Genomic DNA, 25,703 nt, shown 5'->3' on the forward strand with positions numbered 1-25,703 from the left:
CAGGTCATGATCTCAAGGTCCTGGGATTGAGCCCCACATCGGGCTCTCTGCTCCGTGGGGAGCCTGCTTCCTCCTCTCTCTCTGCCTGCGTCTCTACCTACTTGTGATCTCTCTCTCTGTCAAATAAATAAATAAAATCTTTAAAAAAAATGTAAAATGATCTACCAAAGTATATTATTATTGTAATGAATGCCATGTTTATCTACTCACTCCTTTAGCTGATACTTATCTGGCAAACTCTGTGAACAAAGCACAGATAGAACAGGTATGGCATGCTAAGGAGACTTGCCTGATTGATGTCCAGACTAGAAGTTCAGGAATCATATTGAGTGTTTTACTGACCTTTGCATATTATGGAGCACTAAGTGTGGATGGGATGGTGGAAAGCACCAGGTCTCCTGGAAGGGGATCTGAGCTCTGACAAGCTGATTGAGTAAAACACCTCTCTCACTTTCACTGGGCTCGCCTGTAAAGCCTGGATAAAGGCACACACCTCCAGGGTTGTTATGCAATTCAGTGAGAGGATGGGAGCTAACGTGGGGGTGGATAATTTGGCACCAGGGCCAGCTTTATGAACATGTGACCCGTGCAGTTGCACAGGGTCTTATCCTTGACTTAATGCCCGGTTGTCGCCATTTTAAAATTCTCCATAATTAGTGAACCAGAGGCCTCACATTTTCATTTTGCTCTGGGTCCCTGAAATTGTGTAGCTAGTTCTGCCTGACACACAATAGGCACATAACAGTACTCTCAAAAGAGCCTTAAATTCTTAACCTGAGATTATAAGGAAAGCTGAGGGGCCACTTCCAATGAGCGTTGGGCTTTGATGATCCTTTCACTTTGCCCTTCCACTGAAGGCATGCTGTCGCTCCTTCTATTCTCATACCTGCTTCCTGAAGAGTATATAGATTTTTCAATTCTGCCATCCACTTTTTCTCATTTAGTTAAAAAATCCATACTGAGATCATTCTTTTATCTTAACTACTATTTTTATCCCCCACCTGCCCCCTCTCCCTACCAAGATAAACACATTGGCCACCAGCTGTACAGAAAATAAAAAATGCAAATTCCTTTTTGATTCCATCAAGGTTTGAGTTGCAGGGCTTTTTGTTTTTTGGGTTTTTTTCAGTGTTAAAAATGTCAGAAAATGTAATTTTTTTTTTTTAACCAAGTCACTGAGATAGTTTGAGTTTTGGTATCTACCATATAACTTTAAGATTTTAATATCTTCGTTGACCATAAATTGACTGTGAGTTTTGCTCTGATGAGAATTACTTGTGCCCAAAAGCTACACTGGGTTGAAACATTCTACCATAGTAATCCCTATGGATTAGAGCATATTGAAGTACAACCATGGGAAATAGAATGCTTCTTTTAAACCACTGAGCCAAAAAATGAGGTCATTTGATGTTGAGAGACTGTGAATGTCCACAGAGGGGTTAGCTCACTGGTAACATGAAGCTGGTTTGGGCTGACCTATCCCTTAGTTGGTGGTAGGAATACCAGGATTTTTTTTTTTTTTTTTGTAATCATTCCCCTTTTGCTTTTTGTCCTTCCAAGTTACAAGCTGTAAAATAGACTAAAAGGTGGTTGAATCTCCACCTGGTTAAAACTAAGTCAACTTTGTACAGACTATTTCCTTTCGAATTTGCTGTCTAAATGCCTCGATAGAGTATTAAAAATGGCAACGTGTCAGGCATTTTAAATGGGGACGCTTTCAGGTGTCATCTCTAAATGACAATTCAGGAAAACTTACTTTATATCTCCCCAAATGCTGAGATGGAAAACTGAATAAAAAGAAAAATGGGAAAACAAAACGAATTGGAATCATGCCTGGCTTGTTTACTTTAGGAAATCTCTTAACACTCATTTTAATCAATTGAAAAGAGATGGTTCATCAGATCATAGAATTTTAGAGCTGAAAGGAGCCTCAGAGATTATCTCATCTGACTCTCTCATTTTATGGATGAGGAAACTGGGACTCAGTGAGGGGAAGACCGCTTTCTCGCATTCCACGGCTAATTGGCAGCCGGGCAGAGAACTGGAGTCACCACATGCCCAGCCTGGTGTTTTTTTTTTTTTTCTTTTTTCTTTTCCCAACCTGAATTACTGCCTCATTTTCATACCAATTTAAAGTCTTTATATATTTCCAAATTAAAAAGAATTATAAAAGTAATTTAGTTAACCTAGGAAGAATATTTTTTTAGCTGAGTGAGAGCTTTCAAGTATGTTTCTAAATATTGACTGGTACTGAATATAAAGCTGTTTTGTACCTAGTCGACATTCAGTAACTATTGGTAGATTGATAGAAGGCTCAGAAAAAGTTTATGTATTAAAAAAAAAAAAAACCACAAAACCCTAAACCCATATGTTTAACATTACAGGAGTGAAAATGCTTATGTCTAATATCAAAAGAAATAAGTTCTTCCTCCAATAAAATCCTAAATGCAATTTCAGATGTTCTTTCCCAAAACAAAAAGAAACCTATGTGGTAGGATATTTGCAGACTTTCCCAAGGTTGCTTATCAGTAGGGTGGACCATATAAATTTTTGTCCAAACTGGGTCATTTTTGAATGAAAGAAAACATTATAAATATTTCTGTTGAGGCCACAAGTATAAACTGGGACTTTCCAGGGCAACTAGGACATGGGGATCACCTCACCTGTGAAATGATAAAAAATTTACACGCATTCAGTATTTACTGTGTGCTAGGCAAGGCCTCAGGGACTTGTAGACTTGAGTGTCTCTTATTGGTTGAGCAGGTAAAGTCTTCAGAGACATTTTATTATGAGTTTTAAATATTATATTAAAAGTCAGAGGTGTTGGGATCACATTGTTTTTATTTCCTACAATGAAAGGTGTAGAAATCTTTTTTCTTTCTCTAGGTAGAAAACAGTGAAGGCTTTCTGAGGGACACCCCTCCCCCACCCTCACTCTCAACCTCCTTCCATCTCCAACTCTCCCACTTGCTCCCAAATTTCTTCCACAAGTCCCTCTTTCTGAGACTTCTTTGAGTGGCAAAATTCAAATAGGATTACTCAGTGTTGAATTTTTTTCTGAAAACAGCTTTCCGGTGAGGAAGGTTTCTTTGTCCTGACAAGATAGGTTGCTGCTGAATTTGCTTTTCTCACTTTTTGTTGGTTTTATAATGGGGCTGTTGAAAGCAATGAACGGTTTAGAAAAATACCCTTGGTGCGGCGAAATAGGGACCATTTCCAAAGCTTGTTCAAAATCTGATTACATTAGCAATTTCTCAAATCCATTGTATTAGCTTTGTAATTTGCTTCCATGACCCACGGAATCTATTGACTCAGACAATGACTTTTTTTTTTTTTTTTTTTTTTTTTTTTTTTTAAGGAAGAGAAAAAATCCTCTCTCTTTGGAAAAATACAAACTTGGAAGAACTTGGAAACAGTAGATTTCTAGATTGTTTGAAAGGTAAGATCCAAATCTACCCAACTTGCTTGTCATTGTTTGTGGTGCCTCTGTAGGGAGCTGGGAGGGATGCCTTGAAAACTTTTTTGTATTTTAGACAGTGCTTTAAGGAGTTTCCACAGGCTGTGCTCCTAGACCATCTTTCCTCAAGGAGGAAGAAACCATGACGGTTGAAAATAGCTAGTATGCTTACCGAAGTTTGAGCATGGGCCCAGACCTTGAACTCAATGCTTTCCTAATATTTTCCCACTTCACCTTCACAGAAGTCCTCTGAGAATGTCAACCATAATTTACCCTCGTTTGCAGATGAGAAAGCAGAGGCTGAGAGAGGGGCTTCATCCAGAACTGGTAAAAGTTGTGATTTCCAGGCAGTTTTGTTTGGTTCTAAGGACTGTACCCCTGGGCTCTTCACTCTGCCGTGCCAAGTTGCCTGGACTCTTGTGGACTTAACTCAATATTGATAGGATTTTCTCCACTGAAAGCCAGCCACCCACTTACCAGGACCAGAACATCTGCATGCTCTTAGGGGTTGTATTGTGCCCCACCCCCAAAGGATCTGTTGAAGTCCTAAATCCCAGTAGCTCAATATGTACAACCTTATTTGGAAACAGGCTCTTTTTAAGAGAGAATCAAGTTAAAGCGAGGTTATTAGTGTGGGTTCTCGTCTTATATGGCTGGGTGCTCTTATTAAATGGGGGAATTTGGACACAGACAGAGGCAAGACAATGTGAAGAGGAGCAGGAAGAAGACAGCCGTCCGTAAGCCAAAGCTACAAGCAGTCTACAGGGAGAGAGGCCTGAAACAGAGCCTTCCCTAGAGCCTCTGGTGAGAGCATGTCCTGGCAAACTTCTACATTCCAGACTTCTGGCCTCCAGAGCAATGAGAGAATAAATTTCTGTTGTTGTACTAAAGCACCCAGTTTGTGGTATTTGTTAGAGCAACCCTAGCCATACACATTTCCCCACATTTGAGCTGGTGGGGACTTGCTCCTGAGTGACCTGCAATGTCTGGTCTTTTTCCTGACTGTGGCCGGTGCAAGGAGCAGGGACAGACAGGGCCAAGCCTGAAGTGCCCAAGATGCCGGCACCAGCCCATAGAACCCATCTCCAGCCTTCAGGACTGAGCCCCCGCTGCCCTGCCACTGACAGTGGGGGGAGGGTGGGGTGGTGGCCGGTGTGGTGGCTCTGATCTCCCACTTCTTCGATGCACACCATGTGGTTCCAGGCAGACTCCTTTTCTCTCTTTCCTACCCCCGGTGGGAGAATGATCTGTCATGGCTCTTGAATAATGCACACAGTGATGATTTCTTAATAACTTAAAAGCCCTTATGCTAGGGTGAGGAGAAGGAGAAAAACATGTCCCACCCCCTATGAGGGCAGAACAAAAGCCTTCATTCAAATCCTCTGCAGGAGGACCCTTGGAACTGCCAAGCCAGCCTGGATTCCCAGCTTCTGGGGAGAGTCACCTGGTTTTCTCACACTCACCATTCCAAGTGCAACCAGAAACACAACTCTCCTATTAGCTAGAAATAATAAAATGCTCAATAAAGCCCAAATGATGAAGGCCCAGCCAGGAAACTTTTAAACACTCATGTTTACAGCACACCTGGTGAGTATTTTTACAGTAACGTATAAAATATGCCCTTTTAAATCGCACAGAATTGGTGGCACAGCCCATTTATGCCCTTTTAGCTGTAAGCCAGAGTTGGCAGAGTTTATAAACTCCTTATAACCCTTCTCTATAATGTAAAAGTTGGGAATAAAAAGAGTGGTTTGACAAGCTGTAGAGGTCAAAACAAACAGCTTCTATTTCTTGTCTGGAGAAGAGAAAGCAGAAGGGAGACTAAGTGTCTTTATGGGATGGCTTGGACCCAGGGGAAAAAACCTGTAAAGAGGACTCGAATCAGATACACTCCATCTTCTCTTTGATTTCTACTGTCGTGCTGAGGACATACAAAGAAGAACACTTTCGTGGAACAAGGTGTTGGAGTAGCGGTAACCCGCTTGGGGTTGGCCTGTCGCCACCCCAGTATGCCAGGTGGTGATCTGCAGCCTTTCTCTTGAGGTATGTGTTTCCCTGGTAGACTTGTAAATGTCTGGGGGCCTTTCCTGACGTTGGGACCTCCCACACTCAGGCCACACCACCCCGCATTCCATCCTCCGTGCGCTGCCCCTCCGCTGTGCTCCCTCGGCCCCCCTCAATTCCTTCAGATGTTAGTTACAGTCAGTGACCGTGCAGCCTGTTGGGCACCTCCTGATCCCCACATTCTTCTCTCTTTCTTCTCTGGAGTCCTCATGGTCTGTCTCTAGTGGCAAAATGTATTTTTCTGAACCCTCTGTCTCAGGTTGGGTCCTGGGAAACAAACCCAGCGGTAGAGCCTGGGGTGTTGTGCTCCCTGGGCCAGATCCTCTGGGGGAGTCAAGGAAGAGGGATGAGGCCAAGGTAGAAGTTAAGGATGGGCCAGCCATAAGAAAGGTGTCCACAGACCCTGTGTGAAGCCCTTCACCTAGAACAGTCGGGTCTCTGTAAACCTTCCTCAAAGGTTTACAGAGCCTTAAAGGCTGGCCCTGGGTTGGGGGAGAGACATGGTCTTGGGTAAGGAAGCTCCCTGTGACTAAGGCAGCTGTCGCTTGGGGAGGGACTCAGCCAGGGTCCTTTGACTACCAGCAAGCCTAGCAGCTGCAGAATGAGTGCGGGTCTTTGCAAGGTGGATCTGGGTGGGGGCCCCTGTGCTCACTACACCTTCATGGTAGAATTCCCATCTGAGGAAAAGAAGACCTTATAGAGGAATAAAGGCTGCAAGTAAGGTTTGGAGGAATCTCATATCTATTTTTTATATTCACTGAAATATAATAACAAAACCCATATTATCAATGCTAGTTTACATAGCTTAAATCAGTAATAATTAATGCTCTGTAATTAATTATTATCTCTTTCTTTTCCCCATTTATTAATTATAATATATATTATATAATTACTTTTGTAATACATTAATTTTTTATAACATATAATATATTTATATATAATATACTTATATATTATAATTATATATTAAGTTAAATATTATGTTATATAAGATTATATATATAATTTTATATAATATATAACATATCATATAAGTAATATAATATATAATATAATTAAAATAATTAATTAATATTAATAAGATACTTACAAATTTTTTTCTGTTACATGTAACATATTAATAATTGCCATTAACTGAGCACATACTATATTGCAGATACTTACTACTTTATTCAATCTTCATAAGATCCCATAAGAAAGATACCATTATTCTCACTATGAAGTCAAGCTTTTTTAAAAAATTTAAATTCAATTAATTAACATATATTATTTGTTTCAGGGGTATACATCTATGATTCATCAGTCTTTTATAATTCCCAGTGCTCATAACAGCACATACCCTCCCCAATGTCCATTACCCAGTTACCCCAACCTTCCACTGCCTCCCCCCGCCCACCTCTCCAGCAACCCTCAGTTTGTTTCCTATGATTAAGAGTCTCTTATGGTTTGTCTCTCTCTCTCTGGTTTAGTCTTGTTTCATTTTTTCCTCTCTTCTCCTATGATCCTGTGCCTTATTTTTTAAATTCCACATACCAGTGAGATCATATGATAATTGTCTTTCTGTGATTGACTTGTTTTGCTTAACGTAATACCCTCTGGTTCCATCCACATTGTTACAATTGGCAAGATTTCATTTTTTTTGATGGCCGAATAGTATTCCATTGTGTGTGTGTGTGTGTGTGTGTGTGTGTGTGTGTATCACATCTTCTTTATCCATTCATCTGTCAATGGACATCTGGGCTCTTTCCATAGTTTGGGTATTGTGGACATTGCTTCCCAAAGATTTATTTATATGTTTAAGAGAGAGAGCGGGGGTGGGGGGGGTGGGGGGGTGCCTGGGTGGCTCAGTGGGTTAAAGCCTCTGCCTTTGGCTCAGGTCATGATCCCAGGGTCCTAGGATCGAGCCCCGCGTCGGGCTCTCTGCTCCGCGGGGAGCCTGCTTCCTCCTCGCTCTGCCTGCCTCTCTGCCTAGTTATGATTTCTCTCTGTCAAATAAATAAAATATTAAAAAAAAAAAGAGAGAGAGAGAGCGGGGACAGGGGAGAAACTCAAGCAGACTCCATGCTGAGCTTGGAGCCCCATGCAGGGCTTGATCTCATGACCTTGAGATCACGACCTGATCGAAATGAAGAGTCTGATGCTTAACCAACTTTTCCAGGCTTCCCAGGAAAACAAGCTTTAAAGAGAAAAAAAATACTGTCCAATTCACATATAAATGTCAGAACTGGCTGTGAACCCAGTTGACCCTGGAAGCTCTACGTTTTGGGGGGAGGGTAGGAGGGGCAGAGGAAAAGAGAGAGAGAGAAAATCTGAAGCAGGCTCCACATGGAGCCTGATGCAGGGCTTGAGGTCTTGATCCTGAGATCATGACCTGAGCCCAAACCAAGAGTCTCACTCCGTGGGTTACTGAGCCACCCAGGTTCCCTGAAGCTCTTCTAACTCTATCATGTTGCATTTTAACCTAATAAATAGCTTATTTTCCTTTTTTGGTTCTCATTCCAGATATCCAATGCCTCTCTGATTTTTGTTTTCCCTGCTAGGTGTGGGAATCCGTTCTGAAATCTGACTATAGTCCCAGAAATAAAGCCATGGAAGTGAGAGGGAGCCTGTACTGCCCCTCACTGGAGAGGCTTGGTGGGCGGTCCTTAGAGAGCCCCTTCTCACTCCTCAGCTAGAGCCCCAGCCCCCTCATTCATCCCCTGACACAGGGCTGTCTCCTTCGGCTTCTCCTCAGTGCCTTGAATCTGTAGAGGCTTCACCCTCACAATCTCAGTCCCTCCTCCACCATCCTCTACCCTTCTAGTGCCTGGTGCTTCTTTTCGTAGTTCTTAGTAGAAATGACTATTGATGTCCACAAATTCAGGGCTAAAATCCTCATGGCAACAGAAAGAGACTAAATAGATGTAGCCCCACCTCTTAGAATTTCAGGCACAGGGAAGAGAGATGGGGAAGGGACCACTATATGTGTAATGATGGAAAGACCAGTCTTCATGTGTCCTTTTACGATCATGTTTCACATCAAAAACCTGGTTTGGTCAAGACCAAAACTTCCTGGAGTTTGTGGCTTCAAGTCGAAAAAAATTCCCCATTTCATCATTTCAGAAATTTGGAGTTAAATGGAGCCAGTTCTCTGCCTCTCTCTCCCTCTGTTTCTCTCTCTTTCTCTACACACACACACACACACACAGTCTGTATCTGTATAATATCTAGGTATATAATTTGTAAAATTACAAATCTATATATAAATATAGATTCTACATAAATATAAATCTATATACGCAATTGTAAAATTATAACAAAAGGAATCTTATCCAGCTGGCTTCATCCAACTTAAAATGTGCCATGTGGGCTTTAGAGAAGAAATCAGGATGAGATGCTTAGCTGAGGCCTTTTTTTTTATACTAGAATAGTGGAATTAAAATCTCATTTTTTGAAATGAAAAAAGGATAGATTTTCATCTGTCTGAGATAATTTAATATAACCTACCTGGAGGCAGAGGAGAATGGAGCGAATGATTCTTCTAGTCATTTCTAGCTCTATAATTATATTTTCAGAGGGAGAGAATAAAGATTCCTGCTGCTCCACACATTATTATACATTTTGAAGAGGATTCAGAATTTAATATTTGTCATTCAGCCACTTTCCTAATTTTATGTCTAATTAGCCAAGAAATTGAAGTTTCAAAAACATTCTTGATTTGCCAAATTTCCATATGTATTTCAATTCAACAAACATTTAGTATGTTCCTACTAGGTGTGCAGCACTTTGATGGGGAACCAGGGAGAAAGGCTGAAGGAGGAGGGCATAGGCTAGCCTTTGCATGTCCAGAGTCAGTGAGGAAGGAGGATGATTCAACATGAGTTGCTAAGTTGGAGCTGTTGTCATCTAACAGAGGTGGGCTCAATGCATTTTGTTGAGTTGGGAGGAGGATTGAGGAAGCTTTGCAAGGAGCTGATGCTGGAACTGGGTTGGGGGAGGGGGTCAGCAGAACATCACACAGGGTGCCTGAAGGGAGGAAGGACAGAACGACTGAGAAAAGAAGGGAGGGAAGGAAGGAGGGATTGAGGGAAGGAAGGAAGAAGGGAGGGAAGGGAGGGGGGAGAGAAGGAAGAAGTAAAGAAGGGAAAGAAGGAGGGAGAGACAGAAAGAAGAAGAGAGGAAGGAAAGAAGGCAGGCAGGAAGGAAAGTTCCTTTGAGCCACTGCTGCACTGAGACCTTCCCCTGGCTGTTGTGACTAATGTTCGTCTATCGTGTCTACTCTGTAGGGCTCCAGTGTGAAAGGCCCCAGGCTCTACTGGCTTCTTCATTTCCTAAAACTGCCCCATCATTGCTTCCCACCTGCACTGCCTATGAGGAGGGAGCACAGGACTCTGCCCTCCAGTGTGCTACCCCGCAGATACCCCAGCACTGTGGTGAGTTCCCACAGAGATTGCTCTTCTCTCAAGATTGCCTTGTCTTCCTAATCTCCCAAAATAATAGTACTGTTTCTCTCAAAACTGCTATTTCCATAGAGATGAATCTTTCCTCCCACATTTGTCTTATTTTGCAGGAAATTGTTAAAAATATCTTTTCCATAACTAAATATTAGTATTTATTTCTCCCTCTCAGAAACTTGACTCTCCTGGGTATTATAGTGCAGCAAAAGATGAATGCTTTGTGGGGTTTGTTGCAAATAGCCAGGAGACCACAGCCCCATTCTCAAAGCCAGCACTCATTTCCCTGTGAAGTCTGGGAATTTGAATTTTAATGCAGTTCACCTCCCTGTGGCTTCCTAGCCACCCCCATCCTCTTCCCGTGCTCAGACAGGTCCTCTTGCCCATGCCAACAAATCCTTTTAAATTGTGAATTCTCAACTGAAAATGTTGCCTTCTCTAGAGACACGTTCTAATGGTGGAATCACAGGCACTATGGTTGGGCCTAAGTTGAATCATGGTCATGAAGGAGCTGCTGGCCACACAGCTGACTGAGAGTGCCTGGTACTTGTCCACGAAGAGCCTTAGCCCACGTTTCCTGAAGGTGGTGGGAACTGTCTTTTCAGCACCCACAAATACCTGTCAAAAATGTTTGGGCTTTCTAACTTCTAGGTACTGATTATTGGTAGCCTCCATGAATGAATCCTGTCCCCCACTTTTCTTGGGTCTCCATATATACAGGCATCTAAGATACTGCTTCTCAGTTACAGACAAAATAGTGGCTCTTAAGCTATGACCTTCCCCCCCATTCTGCTTCTCAACTTCAGAACATCAGTCTCTATGTCCATCTGAGCATTTGTCCTGCACCTCTGACTCCTTTATCTAAAGTGAGCCCATTTCCCTGTGTTCTGGATTCCACCCTGTGCCCCTTGTTTTCCGGAGTTCTCTCTCTCTCTCTCCCTTGCCTGTAGCTTCAAAGTGACCCTTTCTCTGTCCATGGGAGTCCTTGGCATCACACGATGAACAAATCCTTCTTACCCGAGAACCTTGCTTCCTCTCTATCTTCAACTCATGATAAGCTGGTGTTCTTCTTCTCCAGGCTGATGTAACTCTTCTTTCTAACATCACTGGTCATTATCTTATGGCCAATGTCATGGATACTTTCCAAGCCTCATATCTGATTTCGCTGTAATGTTTACCACAGCTGACGATGCCATCCTTCTTAAATTTTCTTTCTTCATTTGATTTCTTCATTGAACTACTTGTGCTCCTCCTTGGTCTTCTTTTCAGGTGTCTCTTCTTTCATAACATCTCTTAAATATTGATATTTATTTAAATATTGGTATCGTAAATATCTCACTAACCCATTTCTCTTCTTTATTCCTTCCTGGGCTCTCTCATTTACTCCCAGAGCTGAAAATCCATCTTTCTGCTGCTGACTGTGAGCCCACGTCTCCCACTCAGACTTCTCTCCTGTGTCCTAGACATGTATGTTCTGATGTGTGATGGGCATGTACACCAAGCCAATCCAGACACCTCACATTTTCTCCATCCCAAAGTCTCCCTTCAATTCCCTTCACCTCACTCTCCTGTATTTTTCTAAAGGTTCCCAGTACCACTACACATACATGGGACTCCTGGATTTATTCCCTGCCTTCACCCCACACAACTAACTGAATAAGTCTTACCAGTTGTACCAGCCCATGGGTCCGTGCTCTCTTCTACTTCCTAGAGTCTCTGCTGGCTCCAGACACCCATCAGTTCTTATACGAACTCTTCATGCTGCTTCCGATTTCTGATCTTGCCTTTCACCACCCCTCTACCACAAACAACCTCCATCCTCCTCAAAAACATGTCAATGTTCAGAATTCTTCAAGGTCCTTCTTGGCTTAGAACAGGGAAAACTATGGCCCATGGGCCAAATCTGGCTTATTTTTCTGTTTCTGCACTAACAAAACTCGTGTACAGACTCAACTCTTCCATTGCGTGAAAGTAGCCATAAACAATGAAGAAGACTTGAGTATCGGTGAAAGAGAGTATAGGGTCTGCAAAACCTAGGATATTTCCTGTCTGAACATTTACAGAAGAAATTTGCTGGCTCCTGGCTAAGAGGATTAACCCAACCTTCTTAGCATAGCACAAAAGGCCCTCCAAAATATGTTCTCTCCCTGCCTGTCCAAATTCATGTTCTTTAACTTTCTCTCTAACAGAAAGCAATGTTGGATTTTTTTAAATAAGGTTATGTAACATCATGATAATAGGTGGGATGGATATCCATGATACCTAGATTGAATCCTGGCCTTGTCACTGATTATCTGTGTGACCTTGGGCAAATTACTTAACCTCTTTATGGTTACGTTTCCCTGTATGCAAAATGGAAGATTCTGATTCAAACTTTTCCTAATTCAGAGAACTTTGGAAATATTTTATTTGTCTCTAACATAGAGCTAATGAGATTGTCTTTTGGGTGATAGTTTATGGCAGTAAGCTGTACCAAAATGTATTTCTGAGAGCACTGTTAAACATATTAAAATATTCTCACTTGAATAAATCAACTTTCTTATCTCAATTGACTTATCTAACATTTGGTAGGAACAAAAGTTCACCTGTCAATGCAAAAGACAAAGAAGTGAGAAAAAAAAGGGGGGTATTTTTGAGGAATTTAAAAATTTATTGGAAGAAAGAAAGGTTCTCTCTTTAAAAACAAACAAACAAAAAACCCCAAAAACAAAACAAAACAAAACAATATTGCACACTGTATGTGAGTGTTATATAAACTGAGAAGGACCATGTATACATAAACTGTTATGATTAGACTTAGTGCTCACACTTATCTGATTCTCTTCATTTAATTTCTGGGAGAATGAGAACTTCCTGCCCTTTTACAGTTAGATAAGATCTTGCAACTAGTTTGACCAATAAGCTGGACCATTCATTACTTCCTGGTTGAAGCATTGAATTACTGGTGGGAAATAACACTTTCTTCCCATGCCGGATAGAGCAAGGACAACATTCCAGATGGTACATCAACAAGATGACGACTCCTCTCTTAGCCTGGATTACTGAGTCACTATATGGCGGCAAGTTGCTCTGGAGAGTTGCCTGGACCCACAATAGATTTTTTTGATGGTGAGCAATGAACTTCAACTGGATTCAATCATAGACATTTGGGGGTTGTTTGTTATTGCACACATTCTAGCCTCTCCTGGATTATGATTCTATAAGAGAAGAATGACTTTTTCTCCCTTCATGCTCTTAGACAGCAGAATTAAGCGGATACCCTGGTGGGTAGAGCTGGTTCCCAGTATTAAGTCTTGTGTGGGGCACTGGAAGGAGCTGTTGTATTGTTCTATGCTGATGAGGAAGGGATGCCCCTTTGTGATCGACTCCTGGTTGTTTTCCCTCTTTTAATTAGCAGTTTTTGTTATTGTACTTGGGAGGCAAAGCTTTAGGAGCAAAGGCCATGGCTTTAATGATAAATGCCTCCTCAAACATTTCTAACCTGAAAATAAAATAACATAAAACCTCTCAAATGAATGTGGGAGCAAGCTGCAAATGTCAATTCTGCCATTGTATGGATTTAAAATCAAATGTAAACAATGTTTGAGGAAACACTGACCTGAATCAAGTCTTTTTTTTCACACTAGTAATTAGTTCTCCAGCAGCAGGCTCAGGCTGAAAGCTGGGTCAGTGCCCCTTTCCCCTAGGAAGCCGAGAAAATTCTCACTGCAGCCAGACCACAAGACAAGGCCCCTGAGGGGTTGTCTGCCGCTGTTGCCTCTCGGTCCACTTCTGGTAAAGGGCAGGTTTCTTGGCAAATGTCCCCTACCTTGATTTGCAGGGAGTGGATAGAAATTCTTTCTTTCTTCAGTGTGGACAGTAATAGAGTGGAGAGGCTTGAGTAGGGATGATAGAGGTTAACATTCTAGAAATCGGATGATAGACTTAACCAACATTGGGGCTATTGGTATGAGAAGATATTTTAACTAAAAAGAAAGGTAAATGGCCACAATATTATATACCTTTGCTCATACTCTGGAGCACAGTGCAACTATGAAGTCAATTTGAGCTGAGGTTTCTTATTTTGATTTTTATTCTGCAGCTTCTTCAAGAATCAGAACTTTTGATAATGTATTTTCCTGATTCCTGATGGTTTTTGAAAAATTTGAGACTGAATAGCTAGTTTACCTTTCCCACAGTGAGCATCATCTCTTTAAGTCCAAGAAACAGATACCAAATTGTGTGTCAAAAGTAAAGATCAGTTAATAAATGAGAACTCGAGTTCTTTAACCTCGGAAGATATTACTCAGAACTCAAAAATTCAGACATGTCCTTGTGAACATCCATGCTGTTTCCAAGTTTATTTGAGAGCCTTTGGTCAGGAAACATTTTCAGATCATCAAGATTATCCTCTATGTTTCAAATTCACAGAACAAAAAGAAAGTAAGACCCTACCTAATGAGGTGGAAAAATCATTTAAAAATCAGATAAATACCAAAGACCTCAGTATTAACAATTTATTATTATAGTATTCACTAACCTTAGGCAGGATGGATATAAATGTTCTCTAAAGTGCTAAGTAGAAAGAATTTAATGATTTCAGTTTAATTCCCTGTTGCACTGAAGTCCATTCTGGAAAGAAAAAAATAAAAACCATCAACGTACATTATATTAAAGGTCTGAGTCTCAAAAGGATCTCTAATCTTTGGCTGAGAAAACAAAGTATTTGAAAATGCATCCTGAGTCCACTGAAACTTCATCGCTCTGGAACAAGTCTGCTGTTATCAATGGGCAGTTCCTCTGTTCTGACAGTAAATTAAAATACCATTCTTCACGTTAACAAAAAAAAATTAATAAGAAGAATAAGAAATTTAAATGACTTTGCCGAATCAATTCTTGGGCTTCCTTTTCATATCTTCTTCCTTTATTGAGGCTTAAATCTGATATCCTTCAAATAGGCAGGCCAGAGAGGCAAATGGCTCTTACCTGTCTGCTCCCCTTTCTCTCTCTTGATGCTTCTGGTCTTTGTTCATCATGTTTTTCAGGTCATTACATCCCTTCTGGATTAATTTCTTTAATATCCCATTGGCTGGGCTGCCAGAACTCATTTCTTCATTACTGTTCTTTGCTTAAGGGTAGTGGTTGTTGAATCCTCTACCACATCCCCTTTGATCTGCCTTGGATTTTTTTTTTTTTTTTGTAACATCTATTTCTTTTTCCTTCTCTGTTTATCCCAGTGGCAGAAAAAGAGGATTAATTATTTCTATGAAGCCAGCACTTCTCTTTGTGTCAAAGTGCTGGCAAACAAAACATATTTATCTCAAGAAAGAGCATTTCTCCATCGGCTGCGTTGGATGGATTTCTCCATCGGCTGGACGTTGGATTCACTGAGGGCAGGGTCTGTGTTTGTGGATTCCCTTGGCAGAGCCAGTGAAACAGGGACAGTGTCTGCAGGTCGAAGTCCAACTCCTTAATAAGTCTCCTTGTCGCTAACCATGCATGCCTCCAAACCCATTCCAGAATAATCTTTCTGAAATACAAATGGGATCTGTTATTTCTTGGCCCTGAACGTTTCATGGGCTCTCCGAGGTCTTCAGAAGAAACCCCAACTCTTCAGAATTGCATGATTAAAAACACTGTTTTTCTCCACCTTACTTCTTATCTTCCCACTTTAGTCCTATTGAAATAGATGGGTTTCCAGGCAGAATAGGTGGGTTTCCATCTCTGGCCTTTTGAACCTGTTAGTCTCTCTTTTGGGAGTGCCTTCCCCTCCTTTCCATATTTGGCAAAGTCCTCACACTTTTTAGGACTCAGTGCAAGGTCAGCCACTCTCTGAACCTTCTCCTATTTGCCCAGGACCCATAGGGTCACTGTCCCCGTAGCACTTTATGTTCTAGTCTGGTGTCGTGCTCATGACATTTCATCTGAGTACCTACTTGCCTGGATCATCCACTAGGTTTTGAGCTGCTTGTGGACAGGATATCTAACTTATTTAGCTTTTGGATTTCCATGCCCTATTAAAGAGCCAATGTTACCATAGTGGTTCAAAAGTATTACATGCAGATAAATGAATGAATGAATGAGTGGGTAATAAAATAACTCAATATTTCTCATTAGTTGAATTGCATAAATTATAAATCACTCTAGCTTTATTTTTCTTTTTGGTTGGCAATAAGAATATTCCCACGTGCATGTATTTAGTAGTTGTTACTGCTGTTAATTCTAATTAATTAAGAAGCATATTTTGAATAATATGAATTGATTACATACACAGTCTGAATTTATCAGGGAAGTGTGGCTTCCTTTTTAATAATTTTATATAGTTTCTCATCTTTTTTCTTGGTAAGCCACCCTTCTATTGGTTTTCTGTAGGGTAAATAAGATTTGGACCTGTTTGCATTAAGAAGGTCTTCTTTTCTTCTAAATTCTTAAGAAAAAAATGCATCAGTGGTTTGAATTTATCAAGATAGCATTGAATTAAAAATTGGGGTCATACTATATATACACAATTGTTTTTCTACATTTTCTATTTTTCATTTTATTGTTTTGTTGTGAGCATTCTAACATGGTATTAAATATTTTAGGTAAATATTTATATGCATAATACATTATTTTTTTGGTTGCACTCTTTCTTCATTTCTACAGTCATCACTTACTACAGTATTATTGCATTGAGTATATGTAATGTGTATACTTTTGTATATATATTTATATGTTTGTACTATATCACAACATAAAACATATTTCTTATTTACGGATCAGGATCCAAAAATTCTGATAGCCAATGGCTTCCTTAAAGACTAGTTCTGAGACTACCTATTCCTCTTTAATATTTTTTCTTACAAAGAAAATCAGGTTAATATGAACCTTAAGGAAGGCAACTTTGAAAGGTTTAACAAATACAAAATTTGTGAGTGGAAGTTAGAATAGTCCTACCGTAGAATTAAGTGAAGAAAGATCTACCAGAGAAGCATCAAACATGTGATAGATAAACATATTATGCTTAATTTCCTTGTGTGACTTATGGGAGCCGTACTCAGTATTTTTAACTTCACTTGCTCTACCTCCATTAGGTCATCTGTCTTCTTCTACTGCCCTGAGTCCCTGTCCCTGTGTCATTTACTACAGCAGATCGGGAACCCCTCAAATGAGGACCCAAAGTTATAGACTCAGTACAACACAGTCAAGTGTTGTTTCTACATTTAACCAGCTAGCCTGGGCCCTCTGCTGTCCTTCCCACTGTGCTCTATGTATCATCAAAACTGAAGCATATCAGGGCACCTGGGTGGCTCAGTGGGTTAAAGCCTCTGCCTTTGGCTCAGGTCATGATCCCAGGATCCTGGGATCGAGCCCCGCATTGGGCTCTCTGCTCAGCAGGGAGCCTGCTTCCTCCTCTTTCTCTGCCTGCCTCTCTGCCTACTGTGATCTCTATCTGTCAAATAAATAAATAAAAAATCTTAAAAAAAAACCCTGAAGCATATCTTAGGAGTGAGAAGTTTCAATTAAGGATATCAGGGGGAGGTCCCCACTTTTAAAAATTCCATCCTACCTTCCTGCATAGCAGTAGGCTTCTTGATTCAGAAGATGGAGGAGATCTTTTAAAACCCTTGTATCTTACTTCCCTTGCATTAACACCTAACATTAGCACATCTCACAAATATGGGACCTGGTAAGTCTTCTTGTGTAAGTTTTCCACAATTCATCTTTGTGATTCACCATTTCTAATGTGAGTAATTTACAGTAATGAGCCATGAGCTGACACCCAGGCTGGGTGAGACAGAGGCAATGTTCAATCTACAACAAGTGGCCAAGAGTACTTGAGGGATACATTCTCTGCATTCTGAAAGCATCTTAATGATCCTAAGTGCTTTAGATGTTTAGAGGAAGTTCAAAAGCACTGAATCAATTGTACATCATTAAACGAAAACAATACATAAAATTCGGGAGCTGGAGGAATGGTATCTATTTTCCTCTTTCAGAGACTGCAGAGACTGAGGAGGTGGAAGGGTGGGAGACTGTTGAAGTAATGCTTTTGTTCCCTGGAAGCACAGGGTAAATGCATGTTTCCTTATGTGTTCATGGCTGGGTTCCAAATGGACCTGGGTAAGGATGAGTGAATTCAGGCATGTTTTGGAATCATGGAACCTATCAAGCTATTGCTTTTTTCCAGATGTCTTGCATTCAGCAAAATGCCAAACTCGTTAGCTGAACACTACTTCATATTTAATTTTTAAATTGATTCATATACGTGACAGGATGGAATTTACATGTTTCCAAAGATTTTTACATTTTTTACAATACGGGTAGTTGGGTAACTTTGGAATTGTGTCTCTTGACACAGATTACTTATTTTGTGATAACAAGAGTGGCAGATATATAAATATCAGAACATAAATATTATCGCCATGCAGGTGGACACCCTCGGTTCAGAAGGTCAATTTCTTAATATAAGAACACAAGCCATTAATTTGATGAATTGCATTTTCCTTTCTCTCAGAGTAGGCTTTTTAATATGAATACATTATTGAATAGGGGAAAGAATTCTAGTGTCAGCAAACCCCTGCCAGTTATTTTTAGATTCATATTTATCTTTTCCTCTGGTACCCACTGAAGGCAGCGGAGTATCTACAAAGTGGGAGAAACATGGCCATTGACTTCAGATGGCACTGTGTTTGAATCTTGCCTTGCTGCTGATTGGTTGAATGGCCCTGAGCAAATCACTTCACTTCTTCAAGACTTACCTTTCCTCCCTTGTGGAAAGAGCACAGTAGGGTTCCTGGTTGTGCTCTTATGATAATTAAATGTATATGCAAATTGTTGAACATAAGGCCTCTTGGAAATTGTAGCAAATGGCTCAGAGATGCTGCCCTCATGACTCCCCTCAGCTGACGGTACAGAGATGGATGTGGAGGTGGGCAGCTTTCCTCCTGCCACCATTTGCTCCCTGACTTGCCGCCATTGTCTTATTTTCTAGCCTGGCCATGTTGCAGTTGCAGCCCTTTAGATGTCAGCCAGGCCTAAAGCCTATTCAGAGTCCTCCATGTCCCTATTGCTGGCCACACAGCAAAGCTATCTTCTCGGGAGATCCTAGTCAGAGTTTGCTACTTCTGCTTTCTTTGCCTTGCTTTGACTTCCTCACTGTGTTGCCCCCGTGTGTGCTGTGGGCCATAGCCTCCCTTTCCCTATGCTGAAGGACACGGTAGTCTGAGAGGGATTGAAGTCCTTGTGTAAAATATATCCTCGTCTCTCTTTTTACATCGTTTCCGTGCCCACAAGTATTATTTGGGTAATGAAATATGGAGACCAGAATTTAACTATGTCTGCCTGACGGTTTCTATCGATAGACTGGAGACTGAATGCGGAAGTAGAGCTTCGTGGAGGTGTCTCTCATCTACCAGTGGATCAGCCTTTTCTCACCAAGCTGGTCTTTTTTCTCTTCTCAAGAGATCAGACCTAAAAGAAAGGTCATTCCTACGACATGCTATGATATGATCAGGTGATCCTCATCATTCACAGATTTGATATTTGTGAATTTGCCTACTTACTAACATTTATTTGTAATTCCAAATCAATATTCTCATGCCTTCCCCATCATTCACAGACATAAACAGACTGAGAAAGGTCTGAGTCCCCTCCAAGCACAAATTCCCCACTGAGGTCCAACAAGGCATCCTTCTGTGCCTGTCTTTCTCTCCTACAGAGAATGGAGCAGAGAATGGTGGCAGGAGGGGGCAGTGCAGTGTAGTAGGAGAAGCTCTGGCTCTGGGATCTTGGACCGGAATCCCAAATCCAGCATCTGTTAGTGGAGTGCCTGTAGGGAAATCATTCAACACGTCTGAGCTTCTTTTTCTTCTTTTGTAAAATAAAGAAAATAGAATCCACTGCTTAGAGCCATTTTTAGGATTTAAGATTATGATCTACGTGATATAGATGTATATGCACAGATATACCTCCTAGAGCAATTGTTCTGTATTCACTAATACAGTGTTTGCGGAGACTTTGTAAAATGTAACTACCACAAATGATGAGCATCAACGGTTAATATGTATTTTGTGCGTGTGTGTGTGTATGTGTGTGCAAATATCTGTCCGTGGAAGAGTACATGGGGAATCACAACTAGACCTTGGATTCAGTTCTGTTTCTATCGATAGACTCTACTGATGTATAGATTGAGACAAGTTACTTTACCTCTATGCCTAGAGGTATACCTCTATGCCTAGATTCCTAATATGTAAAGTTAGGGTCAAGGTGTCCGCCGTCCCCATAACAAGAAGTCATTGTGGGGATAAAATGAATTTAACAGTCATGAACGTCCTTAGTAACTTTTAAAGCACCCTCATAATGGAAAGTCATATTTTTATCTGGTTCCTGTCCAGGCAGCAGGAGCCATCAGGACACTGGGATGGTGATTCTGCAGGGTCTCTAATCCACAGTGGGCTGTTCGAATTTAGAGTTCATTTATCCCTTGGTTTGTTTATTCGCTCTTTCAATGAACTGGTATTGAAATGGACCATGCACCCAGGCCTATGCAAGATGGGGATACAAATGAATAAGCCAGACCCACTTCTGAGGATGCTTACTGCAGGAGACAAACATGCTTTCTGGATTCTAGGATAGGGGTATCCCAGGTTCCCATGCTTCCACCAGGCCCAAATTCTTCACATGGCCCTGGGTCTTCTTCTGACGATGGGGACTTACCCATACTCATGCCAGTTATGTATGTGTGTGTACTTGTGAGTGTGTGAGAATGGGTATGACTAGAGAAAGAAATGGGGATGCAAACTCCCCTGACATTTTCTCCAGGTGCTGTCTCCTTTATGTTCTTTCATTCACACGCATCCCCTTGGAGTCCCATGGAATGTCTCTGGGATCTAAGTCATCATCCCTCATGCTACAGCTATCAGCATATAGAACTTCACAGATGTCCAGGTGACAGTTCCTGAGAGATAAATGCATCAGCTGCATAAACTTCGTACACCTCAGGGAGTGCTTTGTGGGAAGCAGGTTGGGTCCTTTTTGTGTTTGAAACCCAGAGACCCCAGAATAAATAAACCTACTAATGTGATTCCCTTTGAGGAATCATTATTTGTCTTGCAACTTCAATTCTCTGATACTATATGAAAGCAATTCTTGGACAACATGCGTGCATAGGAACACCCCTCAAGTTGTTTTAAGGGTCTATAATTTTGCAACTGGCCTTTCAAATTGTCTTGATGATGGATGTAAAATAGGGAGAAAAATTATAGACTTCCTTGGAAATTGCTTTGACACAAGATTTGAGTGGACATGAAACTGATCTTAAAAGACCTACCAGGAAACACAGTAATCATGTGAACTCAGTCCCTTCAGAGAGAAAGTCTGGAGTGGTGAAATAGATATCCTTATTTTTGGATTATTAGTTTGAAAATGTAATGCAATTTAGTCACAATACAATATACATCTTTTCCTCTAGCCTTCTTCTCTTTGGTTTATCCCTCATCAATTTGACTGTTCTTCTTCTTCTTTAAAGATTTTTATTTCTTTATTTGACAGAGAGGGAGAGACAGTGAGAGAGGGAACACAAGCAGGGGGACGGGGAGGGTAGAAGCAGGCTTCCCGCAGAGCAGGGACTTGATTCCAGGGGCTTGATCCCAGGACCCTGGGATCATGACCTGAGCTGAAGGCAGACGCCTAACGACTGAGCCACCCAGGCGTCCCTTGACTAAGTCATTCTAATCAAACTAATCAACACTGATTATTCATTCATTCTTTCATGCCTTCATCTATTACTAAGAGTGAATTAGAAGCCTGTAATGTTCACAACACTATCAGGACTTAAATTCCTTTCCTGGAACATGACCTGTGGGGATAAATGAAGTAGATATCCTGATGTGTAGCATTTTTCCACGTAGTCTTTCAATATTACATGTTTATTAAATTCTAGTAGATTCATTTGCTTCTATTAAAGGTTTCAAAGATTTTCCTCCCAGTCTGCAAAAGGTAACATCAGCTCAGCCAAAGTAGGTTCGGGGTTTCTGTTCTAATAGCTGTTGAGTTCAAACTGTCTTTTCCAGAGTCTGGCAAGATAGTGAGGAGGTTAAGAGCATGGGCTCTGAAGTCAGACTGCCTGGATCCAAACTCTGGCTTGGTGTTTTTCTACCTGTATAACTTCAGGCAAGTTACCTAACTCCTTTATACCTCCATCTTATTATCTGTAAAATGAGAATGATGATATCTACGTCATAGGGCTGTCCTGGGTATTAAGTGGGAGGTCCTGTAAGCTCGTGGTACAGCAGCTGAACCATGCTGACCACAGTAAGTACTTGTTAGATGTCAGTTGTTATTGCTGGTGTTGTATCATGGAAGCCATTTGTTTGATTCCTGGATTGATTCGCTAGCACATTGGATATTCTCTGCCTGAAATTTTACATTTCCTGTAATATGACACATGATGCTCCTTTGGATAAACTAGAGCCCCTGAGTTAATTATTGTTAACGTCATAAATGCAAGGGTGCAGCTATGGGATGGAGGGGCCCTACGTCCCTAAGTGAGGTTTGGGAAAGATACATCTTGTATCTGTACCTCTGGGAACAAATGTACTAAACTACCAAGACTATGACTAGGGAAATGGAAACCTAAGGAATGAATCTGGTGGGGATTTCACTCGGATTCTTAAATTGAGGAAAAAATTGGTGGTTTTTACAAACTTAGACTTGATCAGCATCGCATGGGAGATTTTTAATAATACAGATTTCTGAGCTCCAATTAGGACCTAGTGAATTAGAATTTCCCGGAATAAAAAAGTTCCCACTGGTAATTTGTATGCAGCTAGCCGGATCCCAGCATGTGAGAAGCATTGGCTTATGGTGTAGTGGGTGGTTGATAGCTAAATGCCATTAGTAGGCAGGCATTCTAGACCAGGTAGAAGAGCTAATTTCAACCTTCCTTTGGCTTACCTTGAGGGAATGCTAGGGCCCCTGTGCTCTCACTTCTGGACTGGTGACATCAGAGGACAAGGAGGAAAGAGGCTCATTGAAGGGCTCTATGATTTGAGTGGATAGCCTTTGTTCTCTGTGAATCCCTTGGAACTTCCTCCTAGAGCTTAGAAAAAGGCCTCACATCTCACCCTTTGACAACAGTTCCTGGGTGTTCTGGGTATATGTGGAAAACTTCCAGCAAACACGCAGCCCACGGTTATAAACCCCGGTTTGACAAAAACAATAAAACAGAACAAACCCCCCAAAAAACAAACTCCCGAAACACAAAAACACTGGAAAGCTGAAAGACAGAAATAAAAAAAAAAAATTAAGACAACAGAGCAGAGCGAACCACCATTGCCTCAAGAAAGCAGTTGGCTTACACATTTTAGACACTACATTTTGTAAGTGAGATGGTGGCCCTTTTCATTTGGATGCTAGAAAGTGCAGAGCCAAGTTTAAGGGTCACATCCCACCAATACAGCGTGGATATCTGGCCAGACATTTTATGTACTTGTCTCCCTCTTGGACTGTTCACATCATTTTTCTTACACTTATTTATCATTTGCCCGTATTTCCTCAGGGAGGTATTTTTAATCCTCTTCTAGTGCATATGGTACAAAGCATATACAATCATTTTGGAAACAAGTTGGGATGCTAATGTACAGGCAGATATATAGTAGGCAAATGGCACATAAGATATTATTTCTGCCCTAATTTACACAGCTTAGTACTCAGAGAGTCTTAGAAACATGTGAAATTAACAGCAATGTGGTTTTCTAAGTGCTCTGAAGGTGGTGGTGGGGGAACGCATACTACAAACGTGGTTGTTCACAGTGAAGGAGGAACCCCCCATTTGCCCAGGAGCAATTATTCTGTGCCTGTTGTGTGCCAACAATTCTTTCAGGCCCCGAATATAAAATCTCCCTGAGCCCCAAGGAGTTTAAGTCAATGGGCATGGGGAAGACAAATATGTAGGCAAATAATTATACTATGACACGATTCATTCCAAAACTGAGTATATATAAAAGGCTGTGAAAACACAGAGGAGGGGCAATTAATTATATCTGGGAAAGGAAGTCTCAAGGAGAGAGAGCTACGGAGAGGTGATGACATTTCAGCTTGATCTTGTGCATAACAAATGACTTCCTATAAGGTATTTTCCACCTGTTTTGAATTAACTAAAATGATTAGGTATTAGAATTTATAAAGGTCATCTCTACTAGAATGGGAAAAGTGGATCACTCTTGTAAAATAACCATTTAAAAAGTGCCGGCCTGATTCTGGATGGCTATCAGAACGAATTAATGCTAAAACACAGAAGAAAGAAGATTCGTGAAACTGCACAGGGATTTGATAAAAAAATAGTGCTAATAAATAATTGTATGTAATGAAATATAAGGAATGTGATATCAAAATAATTTTATCTTCCTACTCTACCACATTGCCTTTTAGTTTGTGTTTGACTAATTTAGGCACAATTAGAGGGAAAACCACTGACTAAGGAGATAAACAGAAACTTTGCCAACCCTTATGACAGAAGTAATGCTATGTGTGCTCCAAATCCACTTCGTTTTCTTCCTGGGTCCACTATGAAACTCTGTTTTCTCATCACCCTCGCTGATCTCTGTCACTTCAGAACTGGTCTAAAAAATCTTCCACGCTTGATCTCTGACTCTCTCTCTTACTTTCCCTTCCATGGAGACCGCATGTGAAAAACAATGGCATCAGGAACCGGAAGGAGCCCAGGTCCCTGGGGCACGCTTAGAGAAGGGCTCACTCAGAAAGCGAACCAGGAACGTCCGCACTGGCTTCTGTCTGAGCAAAGTAGTATGGTACATTGTGCAAGACTGCTGAGATTTGCGATTGTTCGTTACATAGTGGCCATTCTGTCCTCCCACACACTCCACGAGATGATGTCAGCACTTTTCCTTTCCAGTTACCTTCTTTTGTTTCCCTCCATCCATCCTCAGAATCACGTAACACACCGTGGTTCATTCAACACATGTTTACAGAATCTATGAATTAAGGTTTTCAGGCACTGAAGAAGATTGGTACTGTAACACCAAACTATCAAGTATGCATAAAATAGGTCATGAAAATAAGCAGATCTCACTTCTCAGAGGAGCTACGTTACGTTGTCTGTGATTCATGTAGCACACGTATGGGACACCTCGAATCTGGCCACTGTGCCAGGCCCAGGGCCCACACGGAATATAAGGGCAGCAGGTTCTGCTGTCATGGCTGTGAACATACTTGGAAGAGGGCCACCCAGCCTGTAAAGAATGAGCTAGGTCACTTTTTAGTCCTCAGAGGCTTCGATTCATTTGGCAAAACAGTAAGGTTTTTAAATAGCTGTTTCCATGAGTGAATTCTGAAATTATTTCTGTGACATTCTAATGTACCTGAATGAACAATTTATTCAATCAAGAATATTTCATAAGCATCTCCTGCATTTCAACTAGGCATTGCTCTAGTTATCGGGATGAACACAGTGAACAGACTGGCCCCTGTCTTCAAGAATCATATAGTCTGGGAAGGGGAAGAAAACATTTAAAATAGCGCGATGAGTGTTGTCGTGGAGGCAAGACACAGTATGTTGCATTTATTCTCCACGTTTTTCTCTTCTTTCTGGAAAAAAAGATATGTTCATACCTCTGTTTTTTAAAGCCAAAGCAACACCAAAAAGAACTACATGTGCAAGATTTAATTCAATTATTAAGGTCTCTAAATTTGCTTTTTCTCCTTGGTCATCATGGGTGTGGTAGTATAAGAGCTAGGAGTTAGGGGAGGGGGTATTTTTGTATCAAACA

Source organism: Meles meles, chromosome 1 (genome assembly GCF_922984935.1).
Source record: "Meles meles chromosome 1, mMelMel3.1 paternal haplotype, whole genome shotgun sequence".
In the NCBI taxonomy this organism is placed as follows: Eukaryota; Metazoa; Chordata; class Mammalia; order Carnivora; family Mustelidae; genus Meles; species Meles meles.